The 17,199-nt window shown below is 37.8% G+C and overlaps 1 pseudogene across 1 annotated transcript in view; it reads right to left on the reverse strand.

Moving 5' to 3' along the window:
• Window positions 1–320: 320 nt before the first annotated feature.
• The window catches only part of LOC308511547 (prefoldin subunit 2-like), a 44,494-nt pseudogene continuing 27,615 nt past the window's right edge, over window positions 321–17,199 (reverse strand). The window contains exon 2 of the transcript in view: window positions 321–773. The product of the transcript in view is annotated as a prefoldin subunit 2-like (transcript). The remainder of the gene's footprint in view (window positions 774–17,199) is intronic.

A 17,199-nucleotide genomic window follows, 5' to 3' on the forward strand; every position in this document is an offset into this window, starting at 1 on the left:
CGATTTTGCATTCCCACCAGCAACAAATGAGATTTCCTATAGCTCTGCATCCTCACCAACACTTGGGATTGTCAATTTTTTGGATTTTAACTATTCGAATGGGTAGATAATATCATCTTATTGTTATTTTGTTTTGAAATTCCCTGATAGCATATTTTCTTATGCCTATTTGCCATCTTGTATTTATTTTTTAAGCATTGTGACTAAAACATTGAATTAACAAAAAATATAATAGCAGAGAAAATAATAACAACAATAATGAGAAATTATAAGTGGGAGTCAGGTAGGAAAAAATGCAAAGACCTTGGTCCATAGGAGACCTACACTCTGGCTGAGCTGGCCTTAGCCCCAGCTCTTTCTGAGTTTTCCTTGGCTGACTTCTCGTCCTCCCCCATGAGTCAAATATTGTGCTTTTCCCAGAATTCATTTAGTTCTTTCCCCTTTGCCTGAAGCTGCTTTGTCAGTGTCTCAAAGATCTTCTGTATCTGCTCCTTGTTCTCTAAGGCAGGCAGCACCTCTTTGACGTGCACTCCATCAGCACCCCTCCAACCATGCGGAAACACTTGGGGGTTTAATCTGCCTCCTTCAGTGTATGGATCACTAGGCTGTGCTCCTTCAACTCCATCTCCAGCTCGGCTGCCTTGGATGCTAGGCCCTGCTGTGCTGTTCCTGCCTTAGGCGGTGGAAGCCAGCAATCACCTGCTCCCTTCCCCGCGCTGCTTCCACTGCCTCTGCCTGCAGCGCGACCACTGCTCTTGCATTCGTTATATTTTCTTTTGTGAGATATATGATCAGAATTTTGATCATTTTCTCATTGGGTTGTTTGTTTTCTTATCATTCTTATGTATTCTTTGTTTTTTTGGATACAAGTCCTTTATAAGACATGTGTTTTGCAAATATTTTCTCTGAGCCTGTGGCTTGTCTGTTCATTCACAGAGCAGACATTTTGAATTTTATAAAATCCAATTCGTCATTTTCTTTCATGGATACTTTTGATGTTGTACCTCAGAAGTCATCATTAAAACCAAGATCATCTAGGTTTTATGCTGTTATCTTCTAGAAAGTTTATAGTTTTGCATTTTACATTTATGACTATGATTCATTTTGAGTTAATTTGTGTGACACATGTAGTCTATGTGTGGGTTTTTCTTTCTTTCTTTTTTTTATTTTGCATATGCATAGGCAACTGTTCCAGCACCCATTTGTTGAAAAGACAGTTCTATCCCCATTGAAATTCTTTTGTTGATTTGTCAAAGATCATATGGCTATATTTATGTAGCTTTATTTCTGGGATCTCTATCACATTCCACTTATCTATGTGTCTATTCTCTCACCAGCACCACTTATTATCATTTCATAATAAATCTTGAAGTTGGTTGGCATCAGTCTTCCAACTTTGGTCTTCTTCAGTATTGTGTTGGCTAGTCTTGGTCTTTTAATTTTCCATGTAATCTTTAAAATCAGTTGGTTGATATCCACAATAATTTGCTGAAATTTGACTTAGAATGCATTAATAAAATAATCAAAATAAAGGCATATTGTGTGTGTGTGTGTGTGTGTGTGTGTAATAAGTGTGTATATATAATTTTGACTTAGCAATAATATAAATATAGGTAAACCATTTACTGCAAACAGAAAAATTTTCTCCATTTATTGCCAGTGATATGTATCTTCCAACTAAGATTCTAGTGATGATGTAACAGTTGATTGAAATGTACTACTTGATAAAATTTAATGAAAATTCATTAGCTACATTTTGTTCTCCATAGGTGAAAATCCTCAGGAATTCAGTCTTTATTCTATTCAAGAAGTGAGAGTTATGTTTACTTAAGGAAAGAGTGTTATGAGATCATTTCTCTGTAATACTGTTCTAAGGTCAGGTTCAGTTGATCATTTTACCAGCGTCGATTTAAGGGGCAAGTCACAGAAACAGAAAGAACCAAAATCCTACCCATTTTCCCACGCCTGGTCTATTGATTATGAAGTAAGAACCAGTACAGGAAGCTGCAACATAGGACATGTGGAAAAGGCTAATCCAAGGAGCCACAAAAATCATCCTCTCAATCACAGAGCCATCAACTTGAGAAAGTTTGAGGGGAATATTAATGTTGTCCCTGAGACTAAGCAGTAGCTGACCTCTCAAATGCAGTTATTTTCTGGAAGATTTAGGGAGCTTATGTGACCAACATGTCCTTCTTTGGGGAAATTTCTTCTAATAAGTGAAATGGGTAGCAGCTATATAGGAAGCATCTTATATCTGTTAGCTCACCGGGTCTCTAGAAGATCAAAACTGATTATCCGTTAGGGAGTAAAAGCTCATCCAGGAAATGCCTGAATACTTTCCTGACTAATTGATTTTGTCATATGCATGAATACATTATGTCCAATTTACATTTACCACTGATAGATATTGTTAATGGTCATTAGAAATAACATTATTTATTTACCTAACGCACAGTGTCTGGAAGGATGGGCAGGTATAGTTTATTATCTCAAATAAAAGTAACTATATCAGCCCAGACAGTCTAGCTCAGTGGTTGAGTGCTGACCTATGAACCAGGAGGTCATAGTTCGACTTCCTATCAGGGAACATGCCTGTGTTGTGGACTCAATCCCCAGTAGGGGGCATGCAGGAGGCAGCTGATCAATGATTCTCACTCATTATTGATGTTTCTATCTCTCTTCTCTCTGAAATCAATAAAAATATTTTTTTAAAAAATAATTGTATCATAAGTCAATTATAAACATACAATAATTTATAATGTTTGGTGCAAAATATGTTTTTGCTCTTTTGTTGGGAATATTATAGTTCATGCAGAGTCACCTTGGGTGGAGGCCGGGTTCTCTGGACTTGTTTTATTCTCCAGCCTCCTACAATCTCTCTTTTTTAGTACCCCTTTGTATATCCCTATTCTCTGGACTCTCAGCTCTATTCTGAAGATTGTTCTTCCTGCTGGCTGTGTCTGTGGGTGGCAATAGTGGATCTCTTTGGACAACAATCAGTACAATCTTCTATAATAGTAGCTTGTTTAGAAAGGAGCATCTACAAGACAAGCTTTCATTTGTCACTTTTTAATGCTTTTCATAGGATACCATCATTAAAAGATTCCGCTTTCACCAGGGGTAAGGAGAAAAGAAATAAAAAGATGAGAAATACAAAAATCTCTCTCCTGTTGCAACTTAAAGAAATTTCTTAGAAAGAAGGTTGTCATTGTAACCTATAGTTTTTGTTTGTTTGTTGATATTAGCCTATAAGGCATCTGTCAAGGTATGGGTTTTGTGCAACAATGGAAATACCCTATTACCATTCTGTTTTGACCCAATAATGTATGACATCTAAAATGTTCCCAGGAGCAACATATCACAGGGGAGAAACAAAAGTGAATCACTGAAGCAGATGAGAATGGAAGAGATCGAGCATTAAAAAAAGAGACTATTTTAGATAGATAGTATATTTCAGAATTACACCTTGTAATGTAATTCCTATATATAAAACATTTCAAAAATAAGATTTTTTGATGTTTTAGTCTTAAACACACTTTATGCATAGCACTTCACTATGTAGAATATGCTAGCCTCTCCCCATTTTTTCTTTAGTAATGTTAACATACATACTTTCAAAAACATGAATATTCCAACTCAAGATTTTTTTTTTTCTGGTAACAAGGTCATGAGCCAATGCATGTGGGTTGCCAGTGAGAAGTCATCCTTAACTAAAGAAAGATAAAGTGTCTCTTCAGGTTTATTAACAAGCATTTTACTAACTGCTTTTTTACTGTCACAGAGCAAATATACTGGAGAAATATCAAAAAAATGAAATGAGGGTAGGAGAGTGGGAAATAAGTGGAACTTCACAATTAATCAAAAAATGAATTTTAGTATCTTATAAAAATAACAAACCTTGCTCATAATTAGTGACCAGTATAATGAATATGAGACATATTATTATAATATAATTAAAAATTAGAGACAAAAATGAATGAAGCAACAAAGACCCTCCTTAGCTAAATGGTTAATCCATTTAACTGCTGAAGAGGTGATTTGCTAATGAGTAGCTAAGATTTGAGAGGTAATTGCATAAATCCCAATCTTATTGGTATGTATGGCTGATAATCTCATTAAGAAATGGTCCCACAAGGTCAAAGAGGTGAATATATGAGATTGAAGCAGGTAGCTCCATTAGTTCACAGTGCTTTTCACACACTGTGCATTTCAAAACAGTGTGAAGAGAGGGTTCATTGCTAGATTAATACTTACAGGAAGGGGAGGGGAACTAGGAGGACTTGTATTAGAACATCTAGGACTCTTTAGAAAAAGCTCCAGAGCTATAATGGCAATCTTAACAGGAAGAGATTTAACAAACAGCTTGTTGTTTAAGTGTTTAAAAATGCCACATCATTTGGTAATTTCTAACAAATCTTATAAAAGTCTTTTTTTGTGTGGTTAGACTAGCAGACACCTAAAATGCTCAAGATTACAGTTTGATTTTAGTACTTAGGGTAACAGGTAACGAAAAAAAATCCCATTGTAGAGACCACAGTGTATATAAGAAATCTTAGAGTTGGCTATGAGTTGGTCAATATTATCATCATAATAAAAGGCTAATATGCAACTGGTCATGACACCATGACACCATAACACTGTAACACCATGATGCCTTAAGGACCGATCAGCAGGGACCTGAGGCCACGCCCCCCACCCTGGTGCTGGGGCCAGAGTACCTGAGGCCGTGAACCCCTGAGGCCGTGCCCCCTGCCCTGGCATGTGAGGCTTTATCCCCTGCCTGGCGGGGCTTGACGGGGTTGGGTCCGGCTGGGTCTCCGTGTTGCCCAAAGGGGGTGGGGGCGGCCAGACACTTCTATTATAGAGAAAGGGCAAATAGAAATATTAAAATATTTCCTCTAATTAATTCCCTTTTAATGTGCATGAATTTTGTGCACCAGGCCACTAGTTTATATAGATTCTCACTACCTAAGGAAACACTTGGCCCTAACTCTGGTATGGCAGAGACAAGCGAATTGTTAATCAAAACCCATTATTTTCTTCCTCCTGAGTACATAGCCCTCCAACTTTTCCCAGCCTCCTTTCTCCTTTGTAATTAAGTGGGGCCATATGATGGAGATCTGACCATCCGATGAAATGTAGGTGGAAGTCTTATATGCCATGTCCAGATGTGGCCCAATCAAGCCTCACATGATTTTTTCTCCCATTTTCACTCTTCCTACTCTTGGCTAGATGTAAAGATCACAGAAAAAGATACCAGAATTTATATTAGACTTGGTTTGTGAATTGCTGCATGGAACAGACCAAGACATTGTTATGCATTGACATTTTTGTGAGCAAGAAATAAAGTATACTATATTAGACCACTGGGATTTTTTCATATAGATCATGTATTTACTAAAATATAACTTTAGAATCTCTACTATTTCCTTTAGTTATCTTTTATTTATGTGCTTATTAAGGAAGTATTTATTGAGTGTTCTCTATGCATCACACACATTGTTAGCAACTACAGATATAAACTAGAAGGTGACAGACTCAGCTGGAATACTATCATTAGGGCTTAGACATCTCTACAATCTTCATGGGGCTCAAAATTTTGTTCTGAGGAAGTTTTGTTGAGCCAAATGCTTTATCTCTTTGTATCCAAAGAGAATTGAGCACTTCTTTCCTACCTAGATTTACTATCTGTACTGACGTTTTGACTCTGTAGTCAGAGAATATTGGGTTGCCACAGTTATTTGTTTTCAGCTTAGGTATATATTAACTAAAGGTTTCACCTGTTGTAAAATTCACATTATGGAGAGTTTTCTTTTGTCTTGGAGGCTGTCTTTCCTGACACACAAATAAAGCTTTTGATCGCCAATCCAGAATCACATAAATAGCTGTAGGTTCTATACTTATTCATTTTCATCTAGCTTCATTTCTTCTCTTGTTATAACCTCTTTGTGCAAAGACCACCTCACAACAATGAAGACCTGCAATATATCTAATGAGATTGTGCCAGAAGTGGTACCGGCAATTATGGTCATAAAAGCCTCTTCCTTTCATCAAAGTAAAATCTATGACAGATAATAGGTATGAAATACAGGATACAGTTTGTAATCAGAAGTTTATCTAATTCCCTTTCTTGATATAAATTTTGCATTCAGTTGATGGAAACTTTAGAACCAGACTTCTGATATTAGTTTGATGATGAATGTGCATAAATGTGCATGGCATTTTACTTCAGAAACAGGTAGTAATTTAGTAAATGAAAAACTTATGATTAGAAAGATGCACAAACATTTTAAGGACTAATTCTTCTTGTCATCAAGTAAAAGACCTACTGTCCTGACCATGGTAAATGAAGTCTCCAAGAGGATTAATCAGTTGCAATTAGATGAGTTTGATTCTTTAGGGCATTGATCTTTAAATTTGGGAGGGAGGTGAGGGCCATTTGAAAATCTGATAAAATCTGAAGACCTTTGTCCCAGAAAAATAGAGGAATACTTCACATTTTATATGTAATTCAGGGGATTTTTTGATCTGCAAAGTTCAATAATCCCAAAGTAATAAAGAATAACTGCTTCTGTTATTAGAGAAGTTGACTTGGAGAAGTTGCCTTTTAAATAAGGTCTTCCTAAGACCTAGTGGATCATTATTTGAATTTTCCAGTGGAGAATGAAGCAGTAGCAAATTCTACAGAATAAGCCACTGATTCAGTGCATTTTAAATGTTCCCAGGTATAAAATTCACCTGGAGATGATTGGAAAGAAGGGCAGATTCCTGGACTCCAATTCCAGATATTTTGATTGAGTTATTCTGAAGTGGGAACTAGAAATCTGCACTCTAAATAATTAATCTTAGTGATTCTTAGGTAGATTCCACGTGAATCATATTTTGAGAAACACTGTCTAATCTTCACTTCAAATCACTGGCCAACAAGGCAGCCACCTCTCTGCACACCACCCTTGGAGCTGCGTGTCCCCTTTCCAGTGAAAACTAACTTAGGCTGGGCATCTTTCCCCTCTTCACTCTTTCTAGTGAACAAAATAAAATGACTCAGTGAGCAGAGTGTCTCTGAGTAGCTAACTTGACCTAGTTTAACCTGCCATGGTTAATAATTACAGAGGAAAGCATTCCTGATCACCCCAATAAGTTTCTTAATATAATAATGATCAACCATTGCAGAATGTTTATCAATGTTTGAAAACAATAGGTGTTACCAAGTAATAGCAGTTTGACAAATTTCTAGAGGGGATGGAAAGATAAACCTAGTCTTATTCTTCGTTATTATTTCTTACCTTCTGCACTTGTTTCTTTGGGGAACAAATTGAGAAAAGAAAAATAATCTGTCTTTAAACTTGTACTATAGAGAGAAAATGTTCATAGTTAGAATAATGGTTTTCATTGTACTTTGAAATACAAACTACACTTTCTATCTTCTAACAAGTTTCTTTCCAAAATTAGATCTAAATTGGTATTCTGGGTCCAAGTGTGCATACATCCTTATGCCTGCCTTTTAAATAATAATATTATTAATATATTCATAATTATTATAGTAATTATAATTAAATTAGAATATTTTATTATTAATCATATAGCTATAACATTTCCATTGCTTTATAACAAAATATCTATAATAATAAAAGCATAAATGCTAATTAGACCGAATGTCCTTCCGGACATCCTTCCTTCTGGACAAAGCTGCGGTGGCAGTAGGGGCCAAGGCCCTTGAATGAATTTCATGCATCCGGTATCTAGTATAATAATATTATTAGGTAAATATTATATAGAATAATAATATGCTATATTATATAGTATTATAAACTTAATATAATTATAAATATATTGATATTATTATCATATTATTAATAATATTTTATTAACTTTCTTTCCACTTATTAGGATATGTATAGAAGAAGCATCCTAAAATAAAAACTAAAGATATAAAGGAGATACTTAAGTTTCTAGAGTTGAAACCACAGGGTTTTCTTTTTTGACATAGAGCTTCTTCACATTTTTGGTTCTTCCTAAGGAACCAACTCACTAAAGAATTTTCATCTAATAAGTCCTCTACCATACATCTAATACTTTCTTGACTGTTTAACTGTGCAAGCTGTCAGACTCAGCTGTGGACTATTTATGAAGCAGAAACTTACTTTATACATTTTGTTATGACCAATATGTCAAAAATAATCAAACTTTATTAATAATCAAGGGAAAAGAAAAAGTATGCCTTATGAAAAAAATACATGTTGCTAAACAAAAATGTAGTAAAATGATCCAAAAGTTGAAAAAATATCTTTAGTAGAAATATTGAAACATGTATAAGGGTCAAAGGTTGGTAAATCAATCTAGATAGAAACTAATGAAGATTGTCATTTAAGGGTCATACAATTTCAAAATTGTATTGTCCTTGGCTGCTTTTAGACTTCAATAGCAGAGCAGATTGAGAAGTCCCAATAGGGACGAAACGAACCTCTGAGCCAATAATAGTTACTATTAGGCCTTTTACAGAAAATGCTTGCTGACCCTCTGTTCTAAAATTGAGTGGGTTTTCAATATATGTAAATACTATACCAGTAAGTAAAACAAAAGCTTAGAGTTAAATTACTTTAAATGAATACTTCTTTAAAAAAAAAAGTTCCATATAGTAATAACACACATTTACCTAAAATTTTATTCCTGAAAAATTTAAAGTAATATATTATGACCTACATTTTTTTCTAAGTATGTATATTAATACCTGCATTGATGCTTTGGGGGCATGTTAACTTCTTCCAGGGAGACTTTATAAGGAATGACAACGGCCTCAAAATCCAGTTTTATGCACGTGAAGTGAAGACTTTGACCAATGAATGTTAAGAGTTCTATTCCATTTACTAGACCCTATTCCACCCAGCTATTTGCATTTGGTGTGTCTGCCTTTGACACAAATCTAAGTTTTAAGTCATGATTTTTAGGTAGCTCAATATTCGATGACTTGATTAATGTAAGCCCTATAAGTAAATAAACACATGGAGATTTATTTTAGTGGAGAAAGGGAAAGATTCTAATTAAGCAGTGGTATTTGCAAAGGATTAGAGGGAGAAATGAAGCAATCTCAGACAAGAGAGCAAACAGCCAGCCTGATGGTATCAACACCCTGTTCCAGGGCTTCTTGTTAGGAAGGACACATTCTTTTTCTCTTTCCATTCTGGAAGGGGGATGACTTCTGCTTCCTACCCAGCAGAGAACATATTGCGGGAATACTTCTGGCTGTCCCTTCTCTGGTGGTTCTCCCCTCAAGAGGTGAAGTGATTGATCTAATGAATGAGAGTAGGGAAAGGGGCTCTGTTCAGTTGAACTGCCCCTTCTTGCTTCTCATTGGTTCTTATCTATAGGCTAAATGTATCCTCTCTACTTCTGTCCCCCATGCATTAGCCAGGGCAGCTTCCTATGAGGGACACGGAGAGAGAGGCATGAGGGTCAAAAGCCAAAGTTAATTTTGGCCTTTGCTCTAAATTCTAGCTCTCAATAAGTTTTGTGAGCATAAAGCCTATATTTTGATGCCTATCTAAATCTATTACTCAAATGCTTTTCAACTCTAAGAGGAGGGTAATTAATTAGCCTTTCAAAACCTCGACAGTTCTTAGTTATAGTGAAATGATGATGACAGCCTTATGCATATCCATCAGGATTTCTTTGGTCCTGGTCTGCTTATTTGTAAAGCTAAAGCAAGGAAAGGATTGGCTTTGATTATCACAGACTGGAAGACTCTGCCCTGATGGTCTGGCCTTTACAGTATAAATGAGCTTCTGAGCTTGGAATGATGATCTACAACCAATTTGACATCACCAAACAAGAATTAATGCTCTAAAAATTAATCCACCACCATCAATAACAATAAGAAACACTAGCTCAGAGTTAGAATGAGAAAAACCTGATGTGAGGAAACTGTCTATGAAAATGAAGATACAATCTCAGTATAAGACAAAAATATTATGCTAATGTTTCCAGGGCTGACTAAACCTCAGGTAGCCTTAATAATAGTAGAATGTCTGGGTTATTGGAGGCAATTATCCTACATATTTCATGCTGATTAGACTGCATTAGATTATTTGCAATGCTTTTTTTAAATAAGAACTCCACATAACTTGAGTGTTATCAATAGGGTTGATGAAGATGGAGGATTAGATGATATGTCAATGGAGAATAACTGAATTTATGCTGAACAACATAAGACAAAGAAGGAAGAGCTAACTCTTTTATCCTATTTGAAGTGCTATTGTGTGAAAAGATGAAAACATTCTCTTGTTTTCTAGATTCAAAGATAAAAGAAGCACCTTTCAAATCAAATCATCTTATAAAAATTAAAATAGTACAGCAAATAGATCAGCTGGTTTTCTTAAATAGTAAGATCCTGACCCATGGTGGGTGCAACAGACAGAGCAGACCTTTTAAAGGAGATACTATTGAAATGTTCCTTCTTAGAGGATTACTGAGCAGGATGATGGCTCAAGACCCAACATTTTCACTTTAAATGTAGGCTCCTGTGTACTAATCCTCACTGTACCACTGAATAGTGATGATCTCATCAATCAGCTTCTCTAGGCTTCAGTTCTTGCTGTTTTAGAATGAAAAACAATATTTTCTACCCCTGTCTCACAAGATTACTAAATGAGCAAATTGATATTTAAAGGCTTTGAAAATGACCTATGGAGAGGTAGCCTACTCTTCTAATTAGAGCAGAAACTAAAGTAGCAAATTATAAAATGATAAACGAAAATTGAGGTGGAATAGCATTTCTTAAATTTTAATGTGGGAACAGATACCTGTGGAATCTTTTAAAATGCACATTCTGAGTCAGCAGGTCAAGAGCAAGGCCTGAGAGTGTATATTTCTAACAAGTGCCAAGGTGATGATGATGATGGTCTGTGGACTAGTCTTTGCCTGGCAAAAATATAGAAGACTAGGGTCATGTCCCTGCATACCCATCTGTGTACCCCCAGGCCCACTAGATCTTTCAGGGAGTTTATCCTGGCAAAGTTATCAAGGAAGCAATAAACAAAATTTATGATTCTACAACAAGCTGACAGTGAGGAAGTTGCAAACACACCCACGAATGGTATATATTCATTTCCAGAATGAGTCTATTATGACTACTGTATCTTAACTAGCTGTTTGCTATAACATATCTGTGAAGCAATAGTTCATGACATTTACAGTATGTGTTAAAGCTGTTTGCCCAATGAATCTGATGATTCAAAAGAAAGGTGAGTTTTAAAATGCAACTAAAACATATAAGTGTCGTTATGATTATTTTCATGCAGGTAGTACAAAGAGACTGGGTAATTTAACCAAAAAGAGAATTTTTTACCTTCATATATGGGGGAGGGTGATTCTAGTGAGGCTGAAGATAAACTGGCAGATGTGGGAGGTTTTAAAAGCATGAAATATTCACTATTCATTATTATAATAAATATACTTGGACCATTTCTTCTGCCCTCTGCCATTACAGTCAAGGGGCAAAGTCACAGGAAGAGCATTAGATTGGCCCAGTTTAGTTCATGGGCATATTTCCTGGTATAACAGAGTGGGAAGGGGAAGCATCAGGAGGAGAGTCTGTGAAATGGGGCTGCTCTAAGGCAAGGCACCATTGATGCTGACAAGCCAAAGATTGATCTGAGTACAACTATCTGAAATATCTATCTATATCTCAATGCAAACATATAATGTACTAGTTCCCCAGTGCACAGATTCATGCACATTGAACAGAAATTAATTAGAAGGTAGTTGGCAGGGCGGGAGAGGGTGAGACGGCTGGACACGTCCTGGAGCCAACCTCCAGCAGTCCCTCCCTGGCCAGCCACACCTGGGACAGCACCACAGCTCAAAGGTCATCTGCAGATTGAGCAGGGTCCCTCTGGCAGATGGGGTCCCTCGGCTTGGCCTGCGAGATCGGGCCGAAACTGGCTCTCCGACATCCTCTGATAGGTCCCGGATTGTGAGAGGGCAGTTCTCAGGTGACGCATCCCAGAAGCGGGCTCCCTCTTCTCTGGTTCCAAGTGCGTCACCTGAGAACCGCCACTGCCAAGTCGCCGCACCTGTGTTGAGCGTCTGCCCCTGGTGGTCAGTGGACATCATACCTACCAGACAGTCGGATGGTTGCTTAGCCTTATATATATATAGACTAGTAGCCCAGTGCACGAAATTCATGCGGGGGGGGGGGTCTCTCAGCTCGGTCTACACCCTCTCCAATCTGGGACCCCTTGGGGGATGTCTGACTGCCAGTTTAGGCCTGATCCCTGGGCTTAACCCAGCCTAAACCAGCAGTTGGACATCCCACTTGCAATCCGGGACTGCTGGCTCCTAACTGCTCACCTGCCTGCCTGCCTGATTGCCTCTAACCACTGTGCTTACCAACCTGCTCACCCCCAACTGCCCCCCCACTGGCCTTCCTTCCCCCAACTGCCTCCCTTGCCAGCCTGATCTCCCCAACTGCCCCGCCCGCACTGGCCTGATCTCCCCTAAATGTCCACCCCCTGCCGGCCTGATAACCCCCAACTGCTCTCCCCTCCTGGCCTGATCACCCCTAACTGCCTCTGCCTCATCCCTGCCACCATGGCTTTGTTCAGAAGGATGTTTGGCAGGTCTCCGGGTCTAATTAACATATTACCCTTTTATTAGTATAGATATCAAGGAATCTTATGTCACGCAAATAAATATTTTCTTAAAATCCAGAACTATACATACTAGTAAATCATTTTTATACCTGCTATAATGTTAGCTCCCCTTTTATAAAATGTTTGTTTTTTCCTATTTACCTATTTAACCTCAGTGATTTTCCTATCAATTCCCATTAGCTCTTTATATAATAAATTATTAATGCTCTGAGTGTAAAAGAAGAATTTTTTCAAAGGTGATGCCTGTTTTTTGTCACTTTTTTTCCTTTTGGAGAAGAAGAAGGGGCTGGAGGGACTATTGGAAATCATTACCTTTAAAGATACCAATGCAACAAGTGACGGAGGGTTCATGTCGTAACACGACTCATTCATAAAACCAGAGAAATATTATTAATAGATAGTTAAATCTCTACTTGGTGTCTCAAGCAATTGCTAAAGTTGAGATGAAGTGGGGCGTGGGTAGTTATAATACATTCAAAATGTTTAGCAAATATCTTAAAAGTTTTCTCTTTCCACATCAAACATTCTCAGTTTCCATTCAAAAATTCTCTCAGACTATAGAAAAAGCTATTGTATGTTTTGCTCTAAATGCTCACACAGTATTAAAAAAATAAATCTTTCCCTTTGCCTTATCCACAGAGTTCCATTGCTGGAATACTTGTCCTTTCACCTCCAATTTAACCACAGCAAACTGCATGTCAAAACAGAACCCACCTCATTGTGATTGACTCCAGCTCTGTTTCCTTAGGGTCACGTGTATGCAGAACAAAGCTGACCCTGACCCAAAACTAAAAAGCAGGAGTTCAAGAGGGGGAAGCTCTATGTATTCATTTTCATAACTAGTACCTATTGCATTCATGAGATTATTTTAAAATCTGAGAAAGTCAACAGAGTAATTTGCTATTGGTCAGATTTAAATTAGAGTTAAACTTCTAATGGCTTTGAATGTGTCTAATGGATTCTTCAGAATTTGGGCATATCCACTATGGGCAGATGAATTTGCCTATTTTTAAAAGAGAATAATGCTGAGAATGGGTCTTTTTGCAGATGTCTTTCCTATTAGTGTAATCAGTGAGGATGTGTTTCTTTATTGGTTGGGTTAATTTAACTCTTAGGAAAAGAGGAAAAAAGCTTTAATTTTGCAACTTTCAGACAGAAAGACCCTATGAGCCATGGGCTTAAATCTCAGAGATATTTCTGCATGCCTGGGACACAGGGCCCACAACATTTTTTCTTTCTGAGATCCCTTTCTTTTCTCTTAGCTGAGAAAGGAGGGTCATGGATATCCCCAAACAATCAATATCCTGTCAGCGTCACACTTCACTCAGTTATTTATTTATTTATTTGTTTGTTTAATTTTTTTTTTTGAAGATATTTAGGAGGTTTTTTAAAAAACATATTTTATTGATTTTTTACAGAGAGGAAGGGAGAGGGATAGAGAGTTAGAAACATCGATGAGAGAGAAACATCAATTAGCTGCCTCCTGCACACACCCTACTGGGTATGTGCCTGCAACCAAGGTACATTACCTTGACCAGAATTGAACCTGGCACCCTGGAGTCCGCAGGCCGACGCTCTATCCACTGAGCCAAACCAGTCGGGGCCTTCAGTCAGTTATTTAGAACAAAAGAGACACACTGTCTTTTTAATCCACCTAAGGGGGAGAAACTTTACAATGTAGGGAAAAATAAATTCTGTTTAATGCTAATACACAGGTAAATATTATTTTTATAGGTAGTTTAGAAGAAAATTATTATTTTTAAAATGAATGGAAAGAAACATATGGACTCTACACATTGTGCTCTAGCTTTCCTCCAGCTGGGTGAAAGATGAGTTGAGGTAGAGTGGTCTGAAGTCACAGCTAATTTCTTCTTTTTCTTTTTTTTTTTTTTTCAACGTTACACTCTGAGGCAGAGGAGCTAAAATTCAATTAGCTATTTACAATCTCTGCAGAGTTATTTGCAAGGAACAGGTGACCTAGAAAGTTGTCTGAGTTGCAGAAACAGAAAAAGAAAATAACAAAAAGGCTTGTAAACATAGGGGTTGTGATATAATGAAAGCAATTGTCATAAAAAATGTAGTTGACTTCAGATATCTGGCAAAGTTCTCCTAAAAGACTGAGGCTACCTATACTAATAAAAGGGTAATATGCTAATTAGACCGGGTTGACCGGACATCTTCCAGTCGTCCGGTCCTCCTTCTGGACAAAGCCATGGTGGCAGGGGCCAAGGCAGAGGCAGTTAGGGGTGATCAGGCTGGCAGGGGAGGGCAGTTATGGGCAATCAGGCTGGCAGGGGAGGGTGGTTAAAGGCGATCAGGCCAGCAGACAGAGGTGTTCGGGGGGATCAGGCAGATAGGCAGAGGTGGTTAGGGACACTCCGGCAGGCAGGCAGAGGTGGTTAGGGACAATCAGGCAGGCAGGCAGGTGAGTGGTTAGGAGCCAGTGGTCCCGGATTGTGAGAGGGATGTCCGACTCCCCGAGGGATCCCAGATTGGAGAGGGTGCAAGCCAGGCTGAGGGACCTCTGCCCCCATGCACAAATTTCATGCACCGGGCCTCTAATTAGAGAAATAATAAGTTAAACGTATTTGTGGAAAATTTCTATTTAACTGAATTTTACCTGATCTACTAAGGACATTTTTGGTTATCTAATGGGATTTAAGCTAAACTTGCACTGTTTAGGATATGGGTTTCTCTAAAGCCATGGGTTATGCGGATGGAGCTGCCTCTGTGCAGGGGATCTGTGCTATAGGTCTACCTCCTCAGAACGTCTCTGCTGCTGCTGCACCGCCATTTGACCTGTGTAGCCGCATGGTCTGGGTGGGAAAAGAAGACAGATTTCCATTTCAGGAAAATATTGAGCTTCACTAGACTGAGAGCATAGTGGCTGAGAATCTAGGCTTTGGAGTTAGATCCAAATTGAACATCTACCACCTATTGAAGCATCCATCTTATATAAAAACTACTGTTTGAAATTTTAACCCTCCTATTTCTGGCTTCTGTAAATGCTTGCTGGCTTAAATAATGAAAATAAGACTACTCCCATTTCAGAGAGGCCATTAAACCTTCCCCAGATGAAGTTATCAGTGCTGGCACCAGGCCAAGCCTTTGGTCGAGGTCTCAAAGCCCCACCACATAGGGGCTCTTAAGAACTTGCAAAGGGGACCGAAAAACCCCATATTTGGGAGACAAAGAGGGTAAAATGGTATAAATACAGGAAACTTCCTTTGTGACTTTGCCCAGAATTCTAGAGACATTTTTCTCTGGGTCCGCGTGTAATAATAAATGTAACTCCATCTCTCTAAGCGTTGCTTGGTTCTTCTCCGGTTTTCTGTAACACTATTTGCTGTGTGGCAATGAGAAGTCACAGTATTCTCAGGTGTAATAAAATACTAATACTAGTAGGGTTTTTTTGTGGGGGAGGAGAGGGAGCACTAAATCCTTATAAGATATATAATATGGTTCTTGGGGAAAAAAGTATGCAATAAATGGTAGCCATCAATACTATGGGTGTATATTGTTAATATCAAATCCTTCCACTTTTCCCCTACATGTCTATCTGTGCTTCATTGATGAAATGTAATAATATCTCTCCTCATCCTGACCCCTCCAAACAAAAGTCCATGCATATAATCCCCATCTGAATCGGTGCTGCACTATGTACTGTGTCTGTTGTTTATCCCAGAAATAATTCTATAGCTTTGTAAAAAGTTTCCATCCTTAGGGATTTTGTTGAACTCTGCAGGTTAAATTTCTCTTCTCTAGCTGTATTGCTAATGTACTGAATTAGTGATTTACCATGCTCATTTTATGAAAGAGATATAGAGAGGAAAGATATTTTTCTGAAAAAAGACATTTTTTATTTTTATTTTTTTTTGCGGGGGGAGCTAGAATAAGAGATAAAATGGGGATGAGGGGATTCCTGCAAAATATATGCAGAATGATTTTATAACTTGCACAGAGTCAGATTATAATAAAGAGACATAGGTGGTAAAGTTTGGAAAATTTTCTTGCTTATACTATGAAGACTAGGGCTATTCCTTCTGTGGGCAAATGTCTGGTTGCAAAACCAAACATGACTGGGAGCAGAATCTGGTAAAAGATCAGGTATTTATCTTATTATTTTTAATGACTAAGAGCTACTGGGGACAGCTTGGGTTTGTAATGAGAACTATTCATGGCTGCACAAAACATGTCATATTTCAGACTGGCATTTTCTTCTATGATTGTTTCTCTCACACAGCCCCAATGCTGGTGTGGGTTTTGAAAATTTAGAAAATTGTATTTAGAATTGCTCATGTTTTCCTGTAATATTCCAGGACATTGTTTTTACTGAAGTCCAAAAGAAATAGCAGTGAGCTGGCTTTTATTAAAACCTCTGCTATTTGCTGTAGAAACTTAGGCCTATTTTTCAACCTCTTTCTTCCTTAGATGTGCCCGATGGACAACACCTTCTTTTCACTGGAAACTGGGACTCTTACAGCTCCTTCATTAGGAGAGTGAAGTTCAGCATCTGTCATCATCCATTTCCACTCTAATTTTGTTG

The sequence above is a fragment of the Myotis nattereri genome (assembly GCF_964212035.1).
Source record: "Myotis nattereri genome assembly, chromosome: 1".
Taxonomy (NCBI): Eukaryota; Metazoa; Chordata; class Mammalia; order Chiroptera; family Vespertilionidae; genus Myotis; species Myotis nattereri.